At 42.3% G+C, this 23,622-nt stretch overlaps 1 long non-coding RNA gene across 1 annotated transcript in view; it reads right to left on the bottom strand.

Moving 5' to 3' along the window:
- Nucleotides 1-496: 496 nt before the first annotated feature.
- LOC124549847 overlaps nt 497-23,622 on the bottom strand; it is a 78,786-nt gene continuing 55,660 nt past the window's right edge. The window contains exon 4 of the long non-coding RNA XR_006967717.1: nt 497-1,531. This is a non-coding gene — a long non-coding RNA (uncharacterized LOC124549847). The remainder of the gene's footprint in view (nt 1,532-23,622) is intronic.

Here is a 23,622-nt window from a genome sequence, read left to right as displayed (position 1 = left end):
AAACAAAGATGATTCATGAACAACTTTGCTTCCATAAGGAACCACTGTGTACAGCGACTGTGGACTGTCATAACGAAGGACAGAAACACAGAAATTTTATTGTTCTTGCATATCCAGATATGAGCTACAAATAACCATCCTCAGTGCATTTCAGTGAGCTACAATCCAACAAACTGGCAGCAGTGCATGTTACCGTATGACTTTGCTGATGTATATGCAGATGCAGTCTGTCTCATAAAGCTGATTAAATTTGGTACGACGAAAGGAAAGTTTAACCCACCCGTCAGATAAACGACTGCCCAACACCTACATTCATGGCTGATTGTTAAAAAATTGAACTACGAGGGTTGCGCAGAAAGTAGGGCTAATGCACGACATTTTTTCTTCAACATTTCTTTATTGAACATAATGAATGTTACACACACGAAAGAATGGTGTCTAATATACACAATCTACTTTTCTACGTAGTCTCCATCCCGTTCTATGGCCTTCCTCCAGCACGAAACAAGGGTGTGTATGCCCTGTCGGTACGAGTCCTTGTCCTGGTGGCGGAGCCAGTGCTTCACTGTGTGAATCACCTCCTCATCGTCCTCAAAATGTCTTCTACGAATGGCAGCCTTTCATGGTCCAAATAAGTGGAAGTCCGTGGGTCCCCACAGTTTCTCTCTCTGCAGCGAGAAATTCAATGACGGCACGTTGCTTGTAACATACATCACCTACAGACGCCATTTTGCAACTGCTCATCCGCTACGCTACCTGTCGGAAGTGACGGAAGCTTGGCGTGCTCACTCAGGACACTTCAGACAATACATACGTAACGTTTTGAATTTGTAGCATTGTTTCTGGCTGAGGAAAAAGTGCGGTGCATTACTTTCTGGGCAACCCTCGTAATTACGTGTGAATAACTATTGGTACCTATAATAATAATCAGAAAAATTGTTTTTCTTGATCAATTCACTGTTTGTTCATACATTTAAGTTCATACTGCGTTGAAGCAAAATTATTTTCTTCACAATGAATTTACTTTTTGAAGAATTTGTTCTTCCTATAGTATTGTGTACTCAAAAAGCCAAGCTATGCGCTGCATTCACCAGAATTTCTGCAAGAATTGCACAAAAATAAAAATAAATAAATAAATAAAACAAAAAATAGAAATATCAGAACTCAAAATCTATGACAACTAGCCCTGGTCTCCTCTATAGAAAGTAGCGTTTGACAAGCTACAAACTAGTATCATATGGCAGTTCTTCAAGTTTTGTGAGTAGGTAGTGGTGTATTGAGAACTGTGCTGACGCTGAAGGCAGGATACTTTGGTTCGATCAGCGACAGCCACCGAACGAATGGCATGTAACGGGAGCGGTGGCAGCTGCCGCCGTTTTACGGCCGCCCGTCAGAGCGTTCTCCTTGTAAGGCGACGTATGGCACCGACACGGCTGTCTATTCTCTCCCCTTCTGCTGCCGCACCACTTTCACTCGCCACACCAACCTCTGACGTGTGCCTCATCTCATTCAGGTACTGCCAGCTATGCACCTGGAACAGTAATATTTGGTCAAGCCATTATAAAATTAACACAACATCTACAACATCATAATACCATCATTAGTAACTCGAGAGGGTGTTAAACAGCAAGTCTGTGAAGGTATTAATCGAAGCTAAAAAAAATCCGGACACATGAGTGACAGCATTCTCTTCGTTCTTTGCTGCCCTGTCCTTCCGCTCTTCGGTTAGAAACGCTCAAAATAGCTAAAAATGATTTCAAGAAATAGTATTGTTTTTATGCCTCTAAGGCGAAAATAAAAAACAAAGTGGCGCACTACGAAGGACTTATGAATGGGACAGTAATCAGTAGACGTGGTGTACATGTACAGACACACAGATGATTACAGTTTCTGAAAAGACTGGATGATTTATTCAAGAGAAGGGGCTTCACAATTGGTCAAGTCAACAACTCCTCGGTCCAAAAAAATGGTTCAAAAGCCTCTCATCACTATGGGACTCAACATCTGAGGTCATCAGTCCCCTAGACTTAGAACTATTTAAACCTAAGGACATCACACACATCCATGCCCGAGGCAGGATTCGAACCTGCGACAGTAGCAGCAGCGCGGTTCCGAACTGGAGCGCCTAGAACCTCTCGCCCACCGCGGCCGGCTGCCTCGGTCCATCTATGACCCTTATGCAACCTGTTATTCGACTTGGTACTGGTTGATAGAAGGGCTGGATGTCCTCCTGAGGATCATCGTGCTAAATTCTGTCCAACTGGCAAGTTATATCGGCAGAACCGCGAGCTGGTTGGCGGACTTGCCCACAGTGCTCCAAAAGTTCTCACTGGGGGAGAGATTCGGTGACCTTGCTGGCCAAGGTAGGGTTTGGCGGGGACGAAGACGAGCACCAAAAACACTGTGCAGGTGGACATTATCTTGCTGAAATGTAAGCCCAAAATGGCTTGTCATGAAGGACAGCAAAACGGGGCATAGAATATGAAACGTCCCCTTTGTACAATTATACATGACTGTGCTTAAACTGACACACAATATTTTGTTAGCGCAACGCAATCTGACTTTCAAAATTCCCTACAAAAGAATGGCCCTGACTAACATTAAACTATACCTTTCACAAATCACTTACCTCACAAAAATCTTCGCTGCTCAAGCTACTGCAATACAGCGAGCGCCACTACTGCCAGCTAAATAAAAGATTCAAACTATGGAAAGCACTAACTACTCATAGGGATAGTTAGCAAATGAAAGATATTAATAGAGAACAAACAATGTATTTACCTTGATATCATCATATATAAATATAGCAGTTCATGACAAATTTCAAAACTCCGCCATCTCTCTCCCCACATCCACCACTGCTGGCGGCTCACCTCCAACTGCGCAACGCTACGCGCTGTTCACAGCCAGCTGCCTAACACTACAATGGCGAGTATTACAACAATGCAAAGCAGCCACAGACTGCACACAGCACAGCCAGTGATTTTCACACAGAGGTGGCGTTACCAATAAAAAAACCTAAACAGCCTACTTACATAGCCCCCATGCTCCCCACAAAAAATTTTACAAATTGGTTTGGGCAGTGCCCAATACAGATTTGAAAAAATTTTTCATAATTACAATAACAAAGAAATCAAATGCACACACTTATTGATACAATGTTGGTCAAAAGCTAAAATTGTCTCACAGTCCATAAAGACAGTCCTAATCGTACATAACAGGAGAATAGCAGTGTTTTTCTCAAAGTCTGAGCAGTAAAAGAAAATGCACACGGAAGTAGTGGATTTCCATGCAGTCTTGAAGAAGTAGTGTTGTCCTTCCAATGGAAAGACAGTGCTGACTCTCGACATGCAGACAGGTAATGGGCCACAACAGAGCAAACCCACAGCAGAGTCAGTCGAAATTTTGAAGAGTATTGGTAGGTAGGTCATCACAGAGCAGACCCACTGTAGTCCTGGTAGAGATTACGGTATTGGTGGGCCACCAGAGGTGCAGACCCACTGCAGTCCTTGTAGAAATAATGGTATTGATGGATCATCAAAGATGTAGACCCACTGTAGTCCTTGTAGAGATAACGGTATTGGTGGGCCACCAGAGGTGCAGACCCACTGTAATCCTTGTAGAGATAATGGTATTGGTGGGCCACCAGAGGTGCAGACCCACTGTAGTCCTTGTAGAGATGGCCAGCAGCCATCTGTTGCGATTGTGCAGGTGCACATTCACCATCGAAGAGTCTTGCAGAGAATATAGCAAGTCCATAAACCACCACTTGTGCACTCACAAAGTTTTTGGAATTGTCCTGAGAACCAGCAATGCTGTTATCCAGTCCCTTGCTGAATTATTAACACACGTGCAAACACTAACAGTCCCTACTTCTCACATATTGTCCATATACTATGACCAACAGAAAAGTGTGCAGTGAAATGTAACTTACAAGTTAATAATAAGATGAACTGGTGTCGATTACAATTTTATAAATTTACAACATGAAAATACAATTACAAAGGTACAAAATACATCATTAAAGAACATAATAATACAGATAACATTTGTAGTACAGGTTTTACAAAAGAATAGAAATAGACATATACATCAGTGTTACAGGAATTATGACAAGAGTACATACATAAAAGATCGAATAACTTTCGAAACATCAACTTCACACATGAGCATTAACACAAAACAGAATAAATAATGTCTAAACATCTTTACAAAGTAAATAACACATTATTAATGCCAATTGTATTTGAGGATAACAGTATTCCTCATCATAGTGAATGTAACTTAGTATTAGATGAGAAAAAAGTTCTATGAAACAGTACACAGAGACAGGAAGAAAACAAATACACAAGGGTACACAAACATATAGTGGGATAACACAAAAGGGAAAGGGCAGGGTTTGTTTTCAGTGTAACATTTGGTACTGCAGTCCAACCTAAAACTTCATTCCATAGATCTTTCGTCTTATTTCAAAATTTGTTTCCACCAAAAAAATCCTATCAAAGCATGCTTTCTGTATTTATATGTTCACATATTTCTTACCTCATTATTTATTTCCAAGAAAATCCTACGTAAACCTGTTGTCCCTAAACCCTACTTTTTTGCTCATATCCTCTTTCAAAATACTTTTTTTGGCCAAACCATTTTCTTATAGCTTCTCAATGCATTTCTTCCAATTCATCACATCTCGTTCTCTCATATAGCCTACCCCATCTTAAGCTAACTTAAATCTACTGAGCTCAGATGCTAAACTAAGGGACGAGGCAATGCAGCAGCACAAAACAATTAACACAAGCAGCAATGACAAAAAATACAGATTGGCAAAGCTAGCAGCAGCAAATGTAATAACTTACATCAAAACATGACATAGCTCAAGCAGAAAAAAATATTACACTAAAAATGGCCATGTCTAATACCTATGTCACATCTTAACACTAGAGTGATGCATCACAATTTATTCTACAAAAGAAATTACCAAGTACTTGAAAAGAAAATTATGAATGCAGTTCCTGTGAAGGTAAATGTCGCTTTGTGCTCCCTCATTTTTTTGAAAAAAATTATTATATACTCGATCTGTAGACAGAAAATATTTATATTAGTATATCTATAAAATTTTATTTTAACCAATGCTGCAGTGCAGCTAGAAACTAGATATCAAATGAAATAAGCAACTATGTACAAAGCAAAGCGTAAGAACATCGTTCAATAGTCATGTGGCATTTCATAAGTAGTAAAAAAATCTCTCATCTAGAAAGACAGTAGTCATAGTCAGGTGTGTAGACAAACTATTTCTTGTCATTTCATTAGGCATTTCAGTAAATATCAGAAAGTACGATATGTTTCCAAGTAATTAGCGTGTCGGATTTGTGATGCTTTCTCTAAAGGAATGACAATGGCCAGGATAATGGCCTCCCTTTTTTTTTTTTCTTCCTGTGCTCTGAAAGGCACGCGCCAATGGCCCTCTCTCCAGGCGTCCGACACAGCTGGGTGCCCACGACGCATTACGTGCAGGTGGTCACTTAACTTTCTTACGGAAATATTTACGACAGCAGTTTCCGCTACAGTGACAGTCTCACATAAAAATATTTCACAGGTCAAGAATTTGCATTGCAAATCTGTAGAAAGAAAATCCTATAAATATAAGTGTCCAAATAAAATATTCGTCAGCATTGTGATACAGTCACGCATTTACGCACATTTCATAACTCTTAAAGTACGATTCTTGGTTTCCAACATACTTCTTATTCCTCATATACGGTAGCAACATCTTATTGATCATAAACATATCTCAACAGCATAGTACACATCGTCGTTGTAATAATATCATCATAACACCTCAGTCAAATCTCAAAATCGTCGTAGCTTCCTCCAATAATTTCAAAACCTAAAAAAAATTCTCTGCTCATTTCAATAGTGTCATCTACCTCAAACGTACTTTAAAATCATGCTCCCTTACCAAATACATCATTCAAAGCTCTCATAGTATCACAATGATTCCGAAAAAATATGAACAGTTTACAAAGTACAGACAAAATACAGTTTCATAAGTGTGAAGTTACCCAACTGTGTATTGCATAAACATGTGTCACTGATGTAGTAAAAAAATGTTTATCTCTCAGTTAAATGATCAGATAGCTGTGTAATTTATGTGTTAGAGAAATATGGTACCGATGTGTAAAGTTGTATAAGCAAATACCATATTAGCTAGGGTTCCTTGTAGTTGCCACACACATGGTACACAAAGTAAGCGTGTACCCCCCTGAGGATTAATGTAATTATACCCTCAGGTGTTATAGATTATTGCAATGGAATGAAATGTATCACGGAAAACCTTCCTTGTAATTCAAAAATCTTTAAAAATAAATATTTTAAGTACAAAATTAATCACTCAAATACGTGTACTGTAGCGCTAAATGTGCGTCTTGTTGCAACATAATCTGTGTGGAAGTGTCGTAGTTATCGTCCTCCGAAAGCTAAGTTCTGCAGAAGTCAATATACTTACCCCATCAGAAACGAAAGTGAAATGCTTTGTGTATAGATATCGTAGTTATTACGTACATTACTGTGATCAAGAAAGTACTATACTGTAAAGTATTGTTGTGCTACGAAAAAGGCTCTCACATTGTAGCTTAATACTAAAACATGTTTTGCTTTCCAGAAGAATTCAGAAAAACTGTGCGGATATAAAACAGATACACCGCAAAAACAACATTGTAAATTTTCACTCATTAGTAGCGTCGTGATAAAACCGTGTAGTTGTCACATAAACTAACCACTGTGTCGTCTGGTATCTCACAGAAAGTACTTTAAACCCAGAATGTATTTTCAAGTAAACCAAAATGTTGCACATAAAATCTCATTAGCAGTACCAGTATGTGTCCTAAGTATGTAAGCCTGATGGTCGTTACGTAATCGTGCAACTAACAAGCAAGAATGTACAAATAACAACACTGTGTCGTCTGTTCATTATAACAATGCATTCGTAATTTCTGTTTAAATAAGTTCTCTTGGTTCTAGACTGGATATTTAACTTCAAACATTGTTGCATGTTAACAGTTTCTTAAGTCTGACAAAGCATACTAGAAATGTGAAGTGAAAAGTTTTATGGCAAAGACAAAGTTAAAAAGCAGATTATCTTTCAATAAACGGTTTTACATGTGAAATGTGGTGTAAACCTTTACTCTTCCTAGTGCACAGAGTTTCAACTTCAAAGCAATTATCATGTTGTATACATCGGTAAAGAATGCTAAAATTTTTCTCAAGGCTAGCGTCTGATGTTATTTTTCTTGGAGCCAGCGGGCGCACGCGGCTGCCTGCTGTGCGAGTCATTGTCTGTCTCTTTGTTGGCGCGCGCCGTTATTGGGATTAGGAGACCTAACTTCTACAAATTCACTCTGACGAGAAGGCCCTGCCCTGTTTGAATCCCGCCAGTTCTGATGCAATTCAGCTCTGTCGTTACGAATATATCGTCTGTCGTCATGTCGGTAGATTCCGTTGTTTCTTCCTTGTCCGTCACGTTGTGGAGAATTTCTCCCTGAGTCGTAACTGTGCGCCGAATTGTTGCGTCTGAAGTTATTCTGTCTCCCTTGATAATAATTATTTTGGTTCCCATATTGTCTGTTTCTCTGATTGTCTCTGTGATAGTCACTACCGCGGAGAGGTGATCTTTCCCTGTAATTATTACTACTCTGCCAACGGTTGTAATACTGGTGGTGTCTGTTTCGGTCACGATTTGTGTTGTGAGAATAGCCTTGTCGCGTCCAGTTATTATTTCTTTCATCGCGGAATTGCGACTGATGTGATCTGTAATTGTTGTGCTCCTGCGTTCCGCGATTGTCAGTGTCACTTTCCAGTTCTTGTAACAGTCCCTGAAAAGCTTCAATGTCGTCTTTGCAACGTCCTGCCAAAATAATATGTCGTAAATGTTCAGGTAATTTGATTAAGCAAATGCGGATGAGTTCTGAAGGGCTGTATGGGTTTGAAAGATATTGATTCTTATGCAACATGTCTTCAAAATATTTCACAAGACTGGAAAATTCAGATTGTTCAAAGCGTTTCATCATCATGATGCTATGTTTTACACGGTCTTGTGTGGCCTGAGACCAATATGCTGAGAGGAAGGCATGGTAAAACTCTCCTTCACTGTGGCAATCGTGAATTACCGATCGCATTCTTACAGCTGGTTCATTCTCTAAGTAGCCACACATAAATTCTAATCTGTGCTCCAATGACCAGTTGGGAGGAAAACAATGAGAGAATTGATGGAGCCACGCTTGTGGATGAATGTCGTTGGCAGAATTCTTAAACGTTTTGAATTTACGTGTAGTAACGAACAGCTTATAGTCAAAGTCATCATGTCGGCGAGTCGCATATCGGTCATTGTTACGTCGTTTCGGCGGTTCCATTTCAAAATTCGGTGCACCTTGCCAATTTCTTTCATAACTTCCGAAGTGTCCTGTGTTATTATTTTGTGGTTGTTCCGTATTTCTAGGTCCCTCTTCCCGTATTGGAGCGCGAGTGGCCTCTGAAATACGTAATTCTTGTATTACCTGAGTCAGCTGATCTTGTACTTCCCGGATTTCTCTTTGGTGTTGCGTATTAATTTGATTCAGATTTTGTTTCAGTTTCCTAATTTGTTCGCTCTCTTCTGTGTTATTAAAGACTACCGGTTTTGTGTCATTCAGATTATCATCTACCTTCGTAGATAAATTATTTAGCTGATCCGAAAGTTCAACTACTTTCTCTGATAATGAACTAATTTCCTCCATGTGTCTTTCTACTGTGTCCTTTAAGTTTTCCTGAGTTTTTGTAAGTTGCGTAACCGAATCGGTAGATGCAACTGAGTCAATTTTAGCTTGCAAGGTCTCATGATTTTCATGAACAATAATTTGCAGTTCTTTTATGGCTGCTTCGTGATTCTGTAATGCATTTTCATGCCGCGAAAAAATAGGTTGAGAATGCTCACAAATTTGTGTTTTTACGTCGTTACAGACTTTTTGACATTTCGATTCGATTTTATGTAACTCAGTAGTTAAATCTTCACGTGTTTGTTCAAGTGTGGTGTCTAACTTTTGAAGATTTTGTTCCATTGTGTCTAACTTTTGAAGCTTTTGTCCCATTTGTTTCTGATTTTGTTCAAGTGTTGTGTCTAACTTTTGTAGCTTTTGTCCCATTTGTTGCATTAACTGTAATAACAATGCACTGGTGTCTGAAACATGTCCCTCAGTGCTTTTCGGCAGTGAATTTGCACCGGCAACATTCACATTTTGACAAGCGGAAAACGTGTCTTGACTCATTTGGGAAAACGGTGAGGACGCAAAACCTGAATCTACAGTATTTGCAAAATTGTGTCCTGTCATTTCGGATTCCTGAGGCGAGCTGTTGCCGACCGATCGATCGATAATGCTTCCCTCTTCACTAATTGTTTCACTGTCCACGCCATTGTTTGCCGCCCGCTCCATTTCCCTATGCATAATTATCAAATTACTACTTTGAACATCAGTTAATTCATTACTCGGTGGCGCTAACACACTGCTTTCATTTTCACTGTCATTTCTCAGTTTACTTTGGAGCCTAGTATTACGTTTTTCACACGCCATTATTGTCACAGTATTTCACACGACAACACAGAAAAGCACAATTTGAAGAGCAAAAATAAGAGAACACATTAACATAACACTGAAAATAATATCTAGTTAATTGCAGCTGCGAAATACTTGGTGCAAATCTACATGCATGCCACAACTGTCTTACTGTACAACAATGAAAGACTGCAACTACAAAGGAGATTTTCTCTACAATTACGCGCTAGAAATAAACAAAATCTACACTAATTACACAAACTACAACAAAAGATCAGAAGATTCCAGTGAGGTATCCTCGGCTAAGGGTCGACATATGAAACGTCCCCTTTGAACAATTATACATGACTGTGCTTAAACTGACACACAATATTTTGTTAGCGCAACGCAATCTGACTTTCAAAATTCCCTACAAAAGAATGGCCCTGACTAACATTAAACTATACCTTTCACAAATCACTTACCTCACAAAAATCTTCGCTGCTCAAGCTACTGCAATACAGCGAGCGCCACTACTGCCAGCTAAATAAAAGATTCAAACTATGGAAAGCACTAACTACTCATAGGGATAGTTAGCAAATGAAAGATATTAATAGAGAACAAACAATGTATTTACCTTGATATCATCATATATAAATATAGCAGTTCATGACAAATTTCAAAACTCCGCCATCTCTCTCCCCACATCCACCACTGCTGGCGGCTCACCTCCAACTGCGCAACGCTACGCGCTGTTCACAGCCAGCTGCCTAACACTACAATGGCGAGTATTACAACAATGCAAAGCAGCCACAGACTGCACACAGCACAGCCAGTGATTTTCACACAGAGGTGGCGTTACCAATAAAAAAACCTAAACAGCCTACTTACAAATATCGTCGACGTACAACTACGCTGTAGGGGTGCCGCGGATGCAACCAAAGGGATCCTGCCATGAGAAGAAATGGCACCTCAGACCGTCACACCCGGTCGTCGGGCGGTATGGCAGGTGACAGTCAGGATGGTATTCCAATTGGACCTGAGTCCCGATGACCAGCGATGACGTTTCTGGAGGTGTCCCGGACAGCGGTTGGATACCATCCTGACTTCGCCCTTCATATCACCCTACAACCAGGAGTGATGGCCTGGGGTGGCATCTCATCTCATAGCAGGACCCCTTTGGTTGCCACCAGATATGTCCTTACAGCAGAGCAGTAAGTCGACGATGTTCTACTCCGCATTTCGTTGCCTTTCATGGTCACCCATCTTGGGCTTACATTTTATCAAGATAATGCCCGCCACATATTACGAGAACTTCTACTGCTTGTCTTCGTGCTTAGCAAACCCTACCATAGCCAACATGGTCGCTGGATTTCTCCCCTGTGGAGAAAGTTTGGAGCGTTATGATCAGGATATATCCTTCGTCGTGGTCTTCTTTCATTGTCTTAGAATGTATTATACTGAGTGTTCCATTTATCTCAGTCACCCATACTATACTTTTGTCCACAAACAAAATTAAAAATATATCAAGAAAATGCTGTTTACGTACCAGGTGACACTAACCAAAATGGTTGTCTTTCCTCTAACGTCCTTCTTTACTAAGATATAAACAGCACTAAGTCTTTCTTACATACCACCTTGTGTTTTTTAATCGGTAATCCACTTACTTTCCTCAAGACACGTTCGAAAACGTATAACAGTGCTTTGTTCATGGAAATCTGATGTTATGAGGATTGTAACACAAAACTGACTTCGACTCTCCACATTACCACTTAGTGCAGATACCTGGATTAACGTAATTCGTCCAGTTGCTGGAGCTGATAGCGAAACGGGAACACAAGGAAAATGCACTCTGGTCAGTCAATCAGTCTTTTCAGTTGAAAATTCATCTGAATACAACACACAATAATGAAAAGAAGGCAGAAATGCTATTCATCTACGAAGTGTAAGATAACAAAACAGTAACTGCAACAATCTTTTCTTATTTGCAATATAGATACTTCTAAATAGTACTATAGTATTTTTAAACGATATATTGTATACAATAAAGACAGTCTTTGATTAAAAACTGCATAATCATTTTTTGTGGTTTAACTTAGGCGTAATGCTACTCTGGCATCTACCTGACATGTGAGCACAGTTCTGTGGGCACAGCAGCAAATCCTCGCCAGTCAGAACTCCTCCGATATCCTTTCCATCAGTGAATTTTTCTTCTCAAACAAAGGCGAAGCAAACATAAGAACAAGTATTATTCATCCAGAGAAAACAGACGATTAATGTATTTCATCACAAATGAAGGCAAAGCAAAATACGGTTTCACAGCAAAACTGAAGCGTAACTCCAAAGTGGAGAATCACGTTAAATAACCAGTATTAAGCAACTTTCGTTACCTCTAAAAAATCTCATGTTTAACAACCTTCCAGTGCCAATAGCAAGGGTCTGATAGATCATCAAAACTTTTCGGCAAATACCACGAGGTATATATTGCAGCTGCCGGGAAGCCACAAATCTCCCTAATAACATCTACAGTTCGTTCTAGGACCATGCAGATCATAAAACCCAAAAATCCTCCTCATGCCAAACATAAAATCACCTCTCATGTCACAAAACAAACTGCTACATCCTTGAAAACTCAAATACAAATATGGCCGCAACAAATTTTTTCTCCAAAGAAAAATTTCCCATTTTGCAACAAAAAACACTTGTTTCACACAGGATTTGCACAAGACCTACAAAAAAAGGAGGCATCATAAAATAATACAATTTTGGGGGAAGCGTACAGGTCGCTTGCTTTACACTCCTGAAACATGTTTCGCCCAGATTCGCTGGTCGTTCTCGCTGAATGTAGGTACACTTCATTATATAAAACATTTGTAAAAACAGGCATTAGACTCAGGCAACTTAGGATTATCACGCCATGCGATTGTGAGACTGGCAAACATGGGCATAAAGACACTCATCTTCAACAAAAAGAAGTCATCGGCGAAGCGCACCTCTCTCCAACACCCTACACGCAACTCTCCCCCTGGTTGTTGCTCAAGAGGCGTACATGTATACAAAGAGTAGCAACCACAAGTGTTAAAAGATAAATTACGTACAATCTTATTGCTTAACGCAAACGAGAACTTATGAGAAGAAGTATGTAACAAACATGATCACAAATTACACAATATAAACAACCCTACTGTAAAAATATCTACAAATTCGAGAAGTTGTGTGTCTCAATTACTTTCTCCACCTGTTACGTTTCTAGAACAGCCACATTAGCAAAAACTAGACATTTTACCCAGAATGGTACAACGTACAGGGAGAAAATATTGTGGGATTTATTCTTCACTTTGCAGAAGAGGCGATGGCTTATCACCAGTACCTTCTGACAAGGGTGGAAGAAACACTCCTTCACATCATTTGCATTCCTGCTCTGCCACTATTCTGTCACTTTCTTGATGCACTACAATCACCTGTCTGTGCTTAGCCTGCTACTGTGACAGAAACGCAACCACTTCTGCGAATCTGTCCTCTAGTTACTGGTTGATTAAATACTTTGACTAGTGGCATCTTGGTTCAGTCGCGGGGCCGTTGATTCATCATTAACTCGAAATCTTTAATTTACTCAACACAAGTTGTAAGTAGGCTGTTTAGGTTTTTATGTTGGTAACGCCATGTAGCGCTCTGTATGAAAATCACTGGCTGTGCTGTGTGCAGTCTGTGGCTGGTTGGCATTGTTGGAATATTTGCCATTGTAGTGTTGGGCAGTTGGATGTTAACAGCGCGTAGCGTTGCGCAGTTGGAGGTGAGCCGCCAGCAGTGGTGGATGCGGGGAGAGAGATGGCGGATATATATATATATATACATATTGACTTTTGAACACTATTAAGGTAAATACATTGTTTTTTCTCTATCCAAATATTTCATTTGCTGACTATGCCTATCAGTAGTTAGTGCCTTCAGTAGCTAGAATCTTTTATTTAGCTGACAGTATTGGCGCTCCCTGTGTTGCAGTAGTTCGAGTAATGATGATTTTTGTGAGGTAAGTGATTCATGAAAGGTATAGTTTATTGTTAGTCAGGGCCATTCTTTTGTAGGGATGTTTGTAAGTCAGATTGCGTTGCGCTAAAAATATTGTGTGTCAGTTAGTGATGATCAGAATAAGTAAAGAGAGAAATGTCTGAGTACGTTCAGTTTTGCTCAGCTGTTTGAAAATCAAATAACGTAAGGGGTTTACCAGCACGATCATTCATAAATTTTTCTAAGGGGACGTTTCAAGGTGTCGTATAATTTTTGTTGCAATAGATGTGACAAAACTTTCTCAACTCTCTCGTGCATCCCTCGTTGGGTTTGGTTGTGAGTGGTAAGCATTAGTGGAGATACACTTTACTTTCCTCCTCCATATCATACTCTTCCTCATATTTGAAGTGAACTGTTTCCATTGTCCGAATGCAAATGTCTTACATGTCCGCTCATGTGGCTACTCATCAGTGCAACTTTCTTCAAACTGACCAGGAGCTTGACAGGTACTCTTAAACTGACTAATCCCCGGTGTACGATGTAGGCTCTGCCTGCACTATATGTGAGGAAAATCCTCAGCAAGAAATGCTTGTCATGAAAGTCCTGCCCGTTGACAGACACAGACCACTATGCTACACAAGATTCTATTACCAAGTTCCTGTGTTATGTTGACAAATGCGCACCACTAGGCTTGAAAGTCTCACACATATGTCCGTCATTATTGACTCTCACCCTGCTCTCCGATAGGAGACAAAGGGGTCGCTCAGTTCCTCTCCTCAATTTCAATTGAGCAAACTACTCAATTTGTGAGAAATAAACTAGTTCTGTGGCTTCAGATACAGCTCGCTCCTCCAGAACTTGTACTGTAAAATTGTGCATTCTTTGAGAACTGAGGTATTAGTTTCATCTACAGTCTGCATTCTTTGAGAAATTGAGGTGTGTGTCTCCTCTACTTTCCTCAAATTTGACTCCGTCTGGACCAGCCTGGACATACTTCTTTCTACTGCTTTTGTGACCTTGTCCAGTTTACATCAAATGATTTCAAATGGGAGTCGACTTTTCTGTGTAGCTCTGCTTTCTCTTTCCTAAACTGCACGTTCTCCTGCGCTTCTTTTCTGTCTACTTAAGCCGTCCTCTCTCTCCTCTGCATTACGTTCCTATCTGTTTCTCCTTTCCTGCCCCTCTCTTGTGACTCTTTTCTATCCGGCCCTCTGTAACATTTGTTTGCCCAGACTGGTATGTCACCGATTATCCCTGAATTAGAGCTGCTCTGTTCGACAGTTGACTCTGTTTCACTCTGTCTGGACGTCGGTGCAGTTCCCGAGTTTGAGGAAATGCAGTTGCTATTGCCACCTCCCCCTCAGAAAATTTCAACATGGTTTTCTCTGATACCATTCTATCTTCCGGACTAAAAACTTTCCTGTCTAGATCACACCGACTAGACCCAACCATGATTTTAAAAATGAAGTAAAAAGATCGATCACAATCAAAAATTTGACGTAAATAAGTATCTGTAAATAGCGGATGGATCGTTCTACCTGTTATTCAATTCCTCGACGACAGAAACCCATTCCTTGGTCACGGAGTCATTCGAAAACCTGACAGTTTGTGCTCGGTGTCGATGGACTTCCTCCCCGATCACCATTTTTTCAGATTTGTGCAGCCTTGGTCAAATTGTTGTCACAGCTTGACGCGGCATTGCATTTGGTCCATATGCTGAACCAGTGAGTAAGTTAGACATTTAGCCCATAAGAATCGCACTGATCCGCATTCTTCAACTTCGGAGTGTTTCCAGTTGCCCCGCCATTTCACTGACACATTGTGGCGCACCTGTTATCCGTATCGCAGCAGAACTGTGTCTTTGAAAAACCTAGGACGTGTACTTTCTTCTGATTATGCACCATACTTGTTGTGCAGTAGTCGTAACTTAGGAAGACAAGTCTAACTTACTTTTCGAATCCCCACACATAGAGAAAAAACTATAACACATTTGGAACGAGGTTAATGCAATTTTCGTATTTTTATCACTATATAGGGGATACCCAACCGCCGGCCGTGGTGGCCGAGCGGTTCTAGGCGCTACGGTCGCAGGTTCGAATCCTGCCTCGGGCATGGATGTGTGTGATGGTTGGTTGGTTGGTTGGTTGGTTTTGGGGAAGGAGACCAGACAGCGTGGTCATCGGTCTCATCGGATTAGGGAAGGATGGGGAAGGAAGTCGGACATGCCCTTTCAGAGGAACCATCCCGGCATTTGCCTGGAGTGATTTAGGGAAATCACGGAAAACCTAAATCAGGATGGCCGGACGCGGGATTGAACCGTCGTCCTTCCGAATGCGAGTCCAGTGTCTAACCACTGCGCCACCTCGCTCGGTGATGTGTGTGATGTCCTTAGGTTAGTTAGGTTTAACTAGTTCTAAGTTCTAGGAGACTAATGACCTGAGAAGTTGAGTCCCATAGTGCTCAGAGCCACTTGATACCCAACCACGAAGATGGTACCCAACGACTAGAGTTAACTACCGCTACTACTTTCAAGAGCTAGCACGGTTGAATGGCCGCACGGAGTGGCCGCGCGATTAAGGCGCCACGTTACGGACTGCGCGGCTCCTCTCGCCGGAGATTCGAGTCCTCCCTCGGGCATGGGTGTGTGTGTTGTTCTTAGCGTAAGTTAGTTTAATTAGTGTGTAGCTCTAGGGACCGATGGCCTCAGCAGTTTGGACCCTTAGGAATTCACGAACATCTGAATTTGAACGGCTGAATGAGACAATGTCGAAAAAAGAAGAAAAGAAAACTGTCTGAATTTTCACAACCACGGCGACGTTCACTATCAGGTAACATTGAGTGTTTGTCACTTCTTGGCCACAAACGAAATGACACCCAAGCTGCTGATTCGATCTTTCTCTTCTGTCCTTCTTAGAATGGAAAGATGCGTAAGAGAAGTGTGTCCAGGACGTGGAAGGGTGTAACAAAAATTGCCGGCACTAAAAGCACCGTTAGCGAAAAGAAGCAAACTGAATTGACACTTCCTCACCACGGATGGCGGGTGGTTGACTGATCCACTTCCGTATGCTTCGTTGAATCTCTAACTGCTGCCCTTTTGCAACAAGAATTAATGTTAAACTTGTTATCCATGTTATTTTGAAGAAAAAGAGACATCACACCAAACCTACTAATTGCTCTTGTAAGCTATACAAATTACTAACAGGAGTTACCAAACTCTAAAATCTACTCTTTTGCTTGTGCCTTTGTCCCACAGGTTTCGCAGGGTAGGCATGGTTACGGTCGGATTTGGCATGGTCAATTGAAGGGGTGGCCAGATGCCATTCCTCTCGCTACCCCATACCAACCCGGATGGAATCAGTGTACATCAGCTGTCTGCATCTAGTGTAAACCATGAAACTGTGCAAATGTGTTTCAAATGTCTGCGAGTCATGTAACTGAGGCGGGACGTGGGGACCAGCCCGGTATTCACCTAGTGAGATATGGAAAACATCCAGGTTGGCCAGCACACCGGCGCTTCGTTGTTAATCCGCCGAGCGGATTCTATCAGGGACCGGCGCACCTACCCGAGTCCAGGAAGCGGCGCATTAGCGCCCTCAGCTAACCTGCTGGGTTACCGAACTCTAAAACCTACTAAGAGAACCAATTTGCGGCTATTGCAAATGATTTCCTGAATAGCTCAGTTTCCGAAGACAGGAAAGAACGATAAATCGATTGGCTGTAGGCCTGCATTTCTGAGGCTGTACTTGTAGCCGGCAGTGATGGTACATGTCGTCAAGATTGCTGTAAATAAACTTATCAGTAACTTTTTCAAGCAGTGGGAGAAGATCTGAAGATGTCTGGAGGCTGGTATTCAGTTATGACGAAAGCAGGACGTCTGGTGTGGTAGTCTGGGGCGGTGATACTTGGTTTACTCGCACACCATCTGGTCAATGGCAAAAGGAACGCAGCTGATCATGTAAGAAATAGGCAACTGCTTGGTCTCCACAGTGCGGCACCAGTTGGAAACTGCACCTTCTCAGTATCGGCAGTAAAATATTCCCTTCCGCAAAGCAAAGTCTGTGGTTCGAAGGACATGAGGTAGATATACAACAGTGACCGTTTAGTCATAGCTTCAACGCTACCGAACATATTCAGTATGGGCGACAGCCCCGGGTGTCCTCCAGTTTGTGTGGGTTGTCATTTTCTCTCTTTCCTTTTTAATATTTCAGCAAGCAAGTAAAACCCCTTGGTATACTGTCTTCCAGTATACAAGTTACTGCATTTTTAAATTGATTGCTCGTATCATCGTTACTTGGAAATGTTCTCAGTACTATCCCATTTATTCGGATCAGCAAAACAGATATTATACAGGTGAACATTGGTAAAACTGACAATTTGCAGTGACTGACTGCTGACTGGAAACGGAGGAAAGAAGGACTTATGAACATATGTCCGGAAATGCGTAGTTGCCACGCTAGATGGCGCTGACGTATGAAAATTCCTCTGATCACATGCCGTGTGTTCGTTGTGTGTTGCAGGCTGTGTGGTCGACGCAGCGTATTGTATGCAGCAGAATGGTCCATTATTCATGTCAGAAACAACCCGAGGTTGTGTTTGTGTACGGAAAGTCAGATGGAAACGGTCGATTGGCATCACGGCTATATCAAAACAAGTACCCTCAGAGAAACCAACCACATGATACAACATTTCAAGTCATTTTTGGCTTGTATGATCACGGACTCTTTCAGACAGACGAACGTACAGGGAGGTGCGTACATCAGATATGGAAAAAGGTTCTACAGAGAATTGAGATGTACTTTATTACAAGTTCCAGGCATGTCGCCCGCCAACATGGTGTAAGACCAAGTACGATTATGTGTCTGCTGCATGACAACCGCTACTATCCCTATCACCTGCAACGAGTTTAACGATTATCAGCGGCGGATTTCTCTCTACGGGAAGGATTTTGGCGATGGGTTTTGCACCAGACCATCACATTTATGGAATATCTGTCATCAGTCCTCTTTGCTGACGAAGCAACCTTCACCAGAAGTGACATTATCAATCTGCATTATCGTCATCTGTGGGCTACAGACAATCCTTGGCGAATAGTTGTGGCGTTTCATCAACATCGGTTCAGCATCAACGTGTGGGCAGGTATTCTTTGGCGACCATATTCTTGGACCGGTTATTATTCCACAACGCCTCGACGGAGGAGTGTACCTGGATTTCCTGCGAAATACTCTGCCTGCGCTGCTTGAGAATGTGGCTTTGGCAATACGACAGGTTATGTGATTTCTGCATGACCGAGCACCACCCCACTACTGCATTACAGTTCGCCCACAAATTCAACAACATCTTCCCTGAAGGGTGGATAGGATGCGGAGGCCCTACAGCATGACCTGCTAGATAACCGAATTTAAACCTCTGGATTTTTATCTCTGAAGGCGTGTGAAAAGCTTTGTGTGTGCTGAACCACTATAACAGCGTGCTCACGACTCCTATGACGCTATCCATAAAGAGGCCGGAACGAGCTAAAGAGTGCGGCAATCGATGATGTGACGTGTAAACACGTGCATTGCATCTCGTGGATATTACTTTGAGCATATGTGAAACTTCCCCTTTGTATGTAAAGAAAGACAGTGCTGGAAAAACTCTTACGTTATTTGATTTTCAAACAGCTGAGCAAAACTGAACGTACTCAGACAGTCCTCTATTTACTTATTCTGATCATCACTAAACTGACACACAATATTTTTAGCGCAACGCAATCTGCCAATCAATAATCCCTACAAAAGAATGGCCCTAACAATAACGTATACCTTTCATGAATCACTTACCTCAAAAAAAAAAAAAACTTCGTTACTCGAACTACTGCAATACAGCGAGTGTAAATACTGTCAGCTAAATAAAAGATTCTCACTACTGAAGGTACTAACTACTGATAGACATAGTTAGCAAATTAAAGATTCTGATAGAGAACAAACAATGTATTTCATGACCTCCAGTCTTACAAATTCCTTTTTCTGGCGGACACACGTCCAGATCGTACGCTCATAGAAACCTCTCAAAACTCTGGCATCTCTCCCACACATCCACCATAACTGGCGACTCACCTCCAACTGTCCAACGCTACACGCTGTTCACATCCCACTGCCCAACGTTACACTAACGAATAATCCAACAATGAGTCCAACCAGCCACAGACTGCAAACAGCGCAGTCAGCGATTTTCATAGTCTACTTACATATGTTGTGAGGTGGAGGCGACGCAGCTCTTTACTGTATTCTTGGACGATTTGTTGTCGTTGCACGCACCTCGTGCATTTGCGGACATATTTTCATAGGACCTTTTCTCCTCCATGTCCAATGAGGAATCTGTCCCTGCAGTTTGTCGGTTTTATTGACGTACAGCTTTTGTACAACAGCACGTAATTTTAGTGTGTGTGTGTTCTTCATAGCGACTACAAAACAAATGAATGATTTTAGCATGACTCACTGCGTGATACATATCAGCCATTCAATTATTACTTTTTGCAATGTCTTCCTTTTTTATTTACAAATGAGTCACAGGTGTGCAACACTGTATATCGGGATATTCTTGCGCTTGCTGGCCGCCGCTTAAGTTGTGGTCGCTGGCTCAGCGTCTGTGGCTGATCTGAGGGCTGATACAGCGATGATTACAAAAAATATTTTCATTGGCTCTGAGCACTATGTGACTTAACTTCTGAGGTCATCAGTCCCCTCGAACTTAGAACTATTAAACCTAACTAACCTAAGGACATCACACACATCCATGCCCGAGGCAGGATTCGAACCTGCGACCGTAGCGGTCGCGCGGTTCCAGACTGTAGCGCCTAGAGCCGCTCGGCCACCCCGGCCGGCCAGCGATGATTACACACAAACGTTTTGACAAGGACAGGAGCCAGGAAGAAATTTAAATATTTGCAATCTCCTAGTTCCGGCCAAAGTTTTACAAAGCTTTCCCTTTGTTTTAACACCAATGCGAAAACGAAAATCCTCTCCAATATATTCACATTTGGGTTTTCTTCTGAAGTCTACGACGGAGCACTATACTGTCTTGAGAATGGAATGAAAGATGCATAAGTAAGTATTTAAAAAAACTCATTCGGTGGCCATACGGAGCCGCAGGGGAAGCTTCATCAGATACCTAAAATGTCACGTATGCCTGCCACATCACACTTGAGTTTCTGAAGAATAAACCTACAGGGAAATGGGCGGCCGCGAAAGCCTGAGTCACATCAGCGGGTGCTAAGAGCTTCCTTTTGTGGACAGTGCCAGGTGAGAGAGAGGTGAATCTGCAGCGCAGAGGCGTCGGCAGACGGAGGCGGCGCGAAGCTGGATTAGGAGTGGGAGGTGGGTTTCGCGAGTGCAGCACGCCGCGGCCGGCTCGGCGCCCACGCAGCCGGGCCTCAGTGGCCAGTGGGATGGGTCGGCCGTGCGGCTGGGGGAGGGGGAACAGCCCGGCACGCGCGGACCGGTCGCGCACGTGCTGCCGCCTGGCGCCCACGCCGACAAGCTCGCGCGCCGGGGCCTGCCAGCCTGCCTACATCCTCCACCAGCTGCTGGTCCCACCGACGCATCGTACCATCACGTTGTGTGCCTTCCACCGTCGACATGTAACAACGCAGGAAGTCACTGCGAGCACATCCTTTGGACGTTAGTCTGCCAGGATGAAAATATTATTATTTATTCCTCTGTTAGTGGAGCTATTCTGCATCTGCATCTACATCCATACTCCGCAAGCCACCTGGCGGTGTGTGGCGGAGGGTACTTTGAGTATCTCTATCTGTTCTCCCTTCTATTCCAGTCTCGTATTGTTCGTGGGAAGACAGATTGTCGGTATGCCTCTGTGTGGGCTCTAATCTCTCTGATTTTATCCTCGTGGTCTCTTCGCGAGATACACGTAAGAGGGAGCAATATACTGCTTGACTCCTCCGTGAAGGTATGTTCTCGTAACTTCAACAAAAGCCCGTACCGAGCTGCCGAGCTTCTCTCTTGCAGAGTCTTCCACTGGAGTTTATCTATCATCTCCGCAACGCTTTCGCGATTACTAAATGATCCTGTAACGAAGCGCGCTGCTCTCCGTTGGATCTTATCTATCTCTTCTATCAACCGTATCTGGTACGGATCCCACAAAAAATGTTCAAATGTCTGTGAAATCTTATGGGACTTAACTGCTAAGGTCATTAGTCCCTAAGCTTACACACTACTTAACCTAAATTATCCTAAGGACAAACACACACACCCATGCTCGAGGGAGGACTCGAACCTTCGCGGGTACCAGCTGCACAGTCCATGACTCCAGCGCCATAGACCGCTCGGCTAATCCCGCGCGGCTACGGATCCCACACTGGTGAGCAACATTCAGGCAGTGGGCGAACAAGTGTACTGTAAACTACTTCCTTTGTTTTCGGATTGCATTTCCTTAGGATTCTTCCAATGAATCTGTCTGGCATTTGCTTTACCGACGATCAACTTTATATGATCATTCCATTTTAAATCACTCCTAATGCCTACTCCCAGATAATTTTTGGAATTAACTGCTTGCAGATGCTGACCTGCTATACTGTAGCTAAATGATAAACGATCTTTCTTTCTATGTATTCGCAGCGCACTTGTCTGCATTGAGATTCAATTGCCACTGCCTGCACCATGCGTCAATTCGTTACAGATCCTCCTGCATTTCAGTATAATTTTCCATTGTTACAACCTCACGATATACCACAGCATCATCCGCGAAAAGCCTCAGTGAACTTCCGATGTTATCCACAAGGTCATTTATTTATACTGTGAACAGCAACGGTCCTACGACACTCCCCTGCGGCACACCTGAAGTCACTCTTACTTCGGAAGACTCCTCTCCATTGAGAATAACATGCTGCGTTATGTTATCTCTGCAATCCAATCACATAATTTTTCCAGCACTGTCATTCTTTACATACAAAGGGGAAGTTTCACATATGCTCTTACTTTGTTCATTAAACGACTGTAGGGAACTGCATCGAACGCCTTGCGGAAGTCAAGAAACACGGCATCTACCTGGGAACCCGTGTCTAAGGCCCTCTGAGTCTCGTGGACGAATAGCGCGAGCTGGGTTTCACACGATCGCCTTTTTCGAAACCCATGCTGATTTCTACAGAGTAGATTTCTAGTCTCCAGAAAAGTCATTATATTCGAACATAATACGTGTTCCAAAATTCTACAACTGATCGACGTTAGAGATATAGGTCTAAGGTTCTGCACATCTGTTCGACGTCCCTTCTTGAAAACTGGGATGACCTGTGCCCTTTTCCAATCCTTTGGAACGCTGCGCTCTTCTAGAGAACTATGGTACACCGCTGCAAGAAGGGGGGCAAGTTCCTTCGCGTACTCTGTGTAAAATCGAACTGGTATCCCATCAGGTCCAGCGGCCTTTCCTCTTTTGAGCGATTTTAATTGTTTTTCTATCACTCTGTCATCTATTTCGATATGTACCATTTTGTCATCTGTGCGACAATCTAGAGAAGGAACTACAGTGCAGTCTTCCTGGTGTAGCCTATAGGAATATGATGGCAAATACGCAAATACATTTATGTTCCATAAGATACCTTAAACTTTATGGCGGTGGTGTACAGAGCACCAGTTCAGTTTCTTGGCTTCTGTATTCCATTTGAGGGATACCACACCTCAGCTAGCTAAAGATGAGAAGTCAATTTGTAGGCTTATGCGTCAGGTCTCATTTTGTTTTCTTGGGTGTACCGCTGTATCATCAAATGAAATATTTAAAATGTTGGGATGATAAAACAGCGATCATTTCACATGTATTGCAGGATCCGTCACTGCGCTTCTGAGAAGAATAGCAGCAGCCTTCTTCAGGTAATAGGAAGTCCACTGGAACACGATAAACAATCGCAAGGCGGGGGGGGGGGGGGGGGAGTCCTAACGAGGACATCTAGAAAAGTTGTTGAAATAGTGCCAAAACAAACGCATGGAAGCCGTCAGTTTCGCTACAAAAGTCTCGTGGATCACACTGCTGAGCTTTCAGTTGTACTCCTCACTCGGTCCAATATTCA

This window comes from Schistocerca americana, chromosome 1 (assembly GCF_021461395.2).
Source record: "Schistocerca americana isolate TAMUIC-IGC-003095 chromosome 1, iqSchAmer2.1, whole genome shotgun sequence".
NCBI lineage: Eukaryota > Metazoa > Arthropoda > Insecta > Orthoptera > Acrididae > Schistocerca > Schistocerca americana.
The sequence above is the reverse complement of the archived record's forward strand: the minus strand, read 5'-3'. Positions and strand labels throughout refer to the sequence as shown.